The sequence below is a fragment of the Penaeus japonicus genome, unplaced genomic scaffold, assembly GCF_977035675.1.
Source record: "Penaeus japonicus unplaced genomic scaffold, GWHDUDI00000001_assembly GWHDUDI00000023, whole genome shotgun sequence".
Classification (NCBI taxonomy): Eukaryota; Metazoa; Arthropoda; class Malacostraca; order Decapoda; family Penaeidae; genus Penaeus; species Penaeus japonicus.
Window position 1 is genome coordinate 1,254,182 of NW_028234425.1, and position 5,000 is coordinate 1,259,181.

The following is a 5,000-nucleotide window of genomic DNA, read 5'->3' on the forward strand; positions in this document are numbered from 1 at the left end:
TAACCATCGTTACTTTTATACTTCTTGTTATCCTCACAATTATCTTCATTATCAGTGACATGGCCTTTATTGGTATAAAACAGGTAGCTACCAGAGTAAACAATCCATTTAACCGTATGAGTAAATATATCCGTGGAACATTAGATTAGCACTACTCACATTATGCAGTTTCAATTGACATGGCCCATCCGGCGAGATTACTTCATTTGTTTATGTATATATGGGTTTCGTTATATGTAATTCAATGAGCGCGTTTGGATAGTAATATATATATATATATATATATATATATATATATATATATATATATATATATATATAATATATATGTGTGTGTGTGTGTGTGTGTGTGTGTGTGTGTGTGTGTGTGTGTGTGTGTGTGTGTGTGGTGTGTATATATATACATATATATATATATATATATATATATATATATATATATAATATATATATATATATATATGTATATATATATATATATATATGTATATATATATATATATATATATATATATAATATATATATATATATATATATATATATATATATACATATATATGTATATATATATATAATATATATATATATATATATATATATATAATATATATATATATAATATATATATAATATATATATATATATATATATATATATATATATATATATATATATATATATATATATATATATACATACATATATGACTGATATGCGTGAGAAACCAGATTTGTGTGACATGAAATATCTCAATTCCCTGGCTTTAACATACAAGCGATAAATTGTTTTTCTTTTTTTTCGAAGATATCATAAAGTTTTCTTTAATTCTCTTCAGGATAATCAGGACGATTACAAATGATATATCATTCTTATATCAAAGATAGAATAACCAACATTCCATTGCATTGCCTTATTATCTGATCACTAAAAGATTCAGATATTTATATTATCATTTTATCACTTGAATCTTTTACCTGATTTCTGCGCATTTTTTTTCTGATTCTCATTATAATTCCATAATCTTTCGCATGACCTTTTGACCTTCTGGCATGCGACCCCCTGTCTTCTGAACACTCAGCGACGTCGACAACGTTATCGTCGTTAGCGTCGGCATCACTCTCACTAATAACATGTCATTTGTAAGCATCATCATTGCTTTCTAAGCTTAATTCCTATTTTATCGTCATCATAAATTGACTAAGAGGATCATGGCAAAGTTTGAAGGTAAGGGGGAATGATATTACGACAGCCTATCTGGCTATTGAGTAATGATAACTGTCGGCAAATATCGTTGCATCACGGGCTTATATACTCTCACTGCCTACCATCTGGCGTTCGGCCAAAGAACTATTCACACAAACTCAATCTTCTTCTTCTTCTCAGCTTATCCCTATTTGGGGTCGCCGTTTTTGATGAGCTTTCTTCAAGTACTCCTATTGTATACTATTGCTATATCATCTATGTTCTTTTCCTTCAAGTCCCTTTTTATACAATCTTTCCATCTGGTCTTGGGTATACCCTTTCTTCTATTCCCTTCTACTTCCATTTCCATAACCTCTCTCCCAACATGTTCTTCACCCTCCCTTCTCTTTACATGACCAAACCACCTCAGCCTAGACTCTTGGATTTTCTTTGAGACTTTCCCTACTTTGGCTGTACCTCTGTTATATTAATTTCTGATCCTATCTTTCCTGGTAACTCCTGACATCCACCTAAGCATTTTCATCTCTGCCACATCTAACTTTCTTTCTTCTTTATGTTTAAGAGGTGCTGCTTCCAGGCTGTAGGTTAAGGCTGGTCTAACTACGGTTTTGTGTACCTTTCCTTTAAGTTTAACTGGCACTCTTTTATCGCAAATGACCCCTGACACCTTCCGCCAGTTGTTCCATCCACACTAAATTCTATGAGTAACTTCCCTTTCCATCCCTGTACTTTCATCTACATCTTTTCAACCTATTTCCATTCAGTTGTATTGAGGCCAATTGGTCACCCATATCAGTTGAGAAGTACTCTGTTTTAGACCTGCTAATTTTCATGCCTCCACTCTCTAATTCACACAAACTCAATGATTCTTCCAAATATGAGTTTTTACATATCATTTACACACGCTAGTACAGGCTGCTTATTTACATGTCTCCTAACTTGACGGTGAATTGTCAAAAGATATGATAATAGTTATGGAAATATAAATCATAATCATGACGTAGAAGTAATTTTGTGGAGAGTTCGTGGATTTTTTTTTGTTTATGTGATGCATAGGATTATTAATCAGCGTTATGAATCATATCCCTGCTTAATCACAGTATATGTGTAGATGATATGAAATATGATGAATGATTAATATATGACAGTGGCCTCCTTTACAAAACCGATAAAAGATAGTAATAGAGGTGTTAGCAATAACGATTATGAGGATTTGTATTTGAGGATTATATACTTAGTTAAAACATGCGTAAAAGTGAGCAACATCCATATACATGGTTGTATCAGAGCGATATCGTAAGATATTTCAATGATCAGTGGTAATAAATCTACGGGCCAAATCCCGCATTTCATTACATTGTCTTTTATCCCATCGACTTGTAACAATCTTTACAAATTCAAGCATTGGCATCTCCATTCCAGATTTATATCACACTTGTCATAGTCATTCATGCCAAATAAAGATGACCTTTACATGGAATTGGGCGCTCGGATGCCGCTATGACAAAACTGGCTCTTTTTGTCTTTATGCAAATGTGATTGGAATATGTTAGGGCGTCTCAACCGTATCATATTGTATGGTAATTCTGTATCTCCCTTCTTTCCACTTTAGTTTGTATTCTCTCGTCTTCTTTGTCTCCTTTCTTTAACCCTCTTTTTTCTTTTTTTCACATTTTTTGCATTTGGGATTTAATCAGCATAATAGGAAAAGAAAAAAGTTTTGATGCATTGGTTCATTTTCATTTTTATTTCGGTTTTATTTCCTTCCTTTCTCTTATCGTTATTGTTATCATCCGGATTTTTTTCCCCTGACTTTCTTACCAGTATCAAAATCATAATAATTTTCATTGTTATTGTCTCTATCATTTTTATCATCAATATCATCATCCTTACTAGTATCATGACGATTACGATTTTCATAACAATAGTAATTTTCATCATCATCATCATTGTAAATGCCACAATCTTTATCATTATAACTGTCATTATCACCATCGTTACTCTGCAAATGCTCTGACAACTCGCAGAATCATTATCATATATATCATCAGCATTACTATCCTCATATTTATTATCACAACTACCATCACTATCATGAGATAAGGGGGGGAGAGAAAAGCATAGATGGACGGATGGCGGTGAGGGTGCGTACACATGCATGTGTATATATGATGAATAAATGCATACATAACCAGTAATACATATTCCTTCACGAGGCTCGATAAGATTCCTATGAATATGGTGACTATCAATCTCTCATGAATCTATTTCCTTTTGGTAATCGACTTTTGGAACTCCCTGAAGGTCGATTCGCACATAGACTTGCAATAGGAACTTCGCCGGAAAGGCATCGTGACTTAACATTGTAATGGCCCCGGCTCACTGTGTTTGGTGATAGCTTCCCGAGGGAAAAATATTGGAACCGGCACCTTCCTCATGATTGGGTATTGTCGAGCATTTTGCAGTCAAAGCGGACAATAAAGTCTAGAGGAAAGATTTTGTGAATAGCTCTCTGTAAATAGAATTGCATTTGATATTTATAAGGCCCCTTTAGAAACTCTCTTTTATATATCATTATCTTTTGCTTATACTGAATGGTGTGTAGCTTACTGCACGCAAACTCATGAGACACACACATCAGCATACATAGCCACAATAAATCACATACAAATGGCCACTTAGCACCTCCTATGTACATATACGATAACACGCTTACGGCCAAGGTCAAATCTCAGTAGTCAAACATCCCTTATCTTTTCACGAATATCCCAATAGTGCAGAACGTGAAGGAGAATTTCAGGCCCTTGATCATGAGACAGAAGTTTTTGATACTCATGCACATACACTAGGATATTCATGGGAAGAGATCGTTTGTCTAGCAAAGAACTCGGTTAAGGGAGAGAACAGGAGGGAGGGAGATGTAAAAAGGACGTGAGTTTCCGATATTGACTTACTTAATCTTTTTAAGTACGTTGCTCAGAAGATTTGCCCAGGACTGTTTTCCTTCCTTTAAGTTCGTTCTGTTCCCCCTTCGTCCTTGTTTTCTTCACCTTTTTCTTCTTCCTCTAGATATCAGTTCTGTTATCCTTTCATTATCGGTATCATCAGGATCATCCTTGTCTTATCTGCATTACTATCATTGATATTTTTGTTATTATGGTCAGTGTTCTAATACTATTGTTACCATTGGATTATTATTAGCATCGGTATCATTGTTATCATTTTCACGGTATGGTAATGCAACAATTATTATCATTGTTGTTGCTATTTTTTCTTTAATTCAAATATTTATCATCTTGCTGCTGTTATTTTTATTTTCTTGTCGCTGTTAGTGCTGTGGGTGCTGATATTTTACAATTTTCTATTATCATTGTTACGATTATTTTTATGTTATTTTTGCTACTGTTTAATTCATAATAAAAATCATTTCCATTGTGGCCAAACCACATATCATTACTTCAACCTTAATCGCTTGGGTAGGAAAGCTTCCAGTCCGCTCCTTGGCCTTGTTATAATTGATTTAATCAGGTCTTTTCCTTCGTTCCTACCTCTCTTTCATTAGCCTCGTCATAATTGATTTAATTAAGTGTTTTTCTTCCGTCCTCTCTTGCGTTTCTCTTCCCCTTCTGCCTCTCCTCCGCCTCCTCGACCCCTAACGACCTCGCGTGAATGGACGGCGAAGTGATCGCTTATAAAACCAAACCACTCCATTCGCTGCGAACCCCGAAAGGCACTTCATACTTCAAGCATCGTTTAGTCGAGAGCGAAACATGCGTAGTTTAATGTGGAGGTGCGC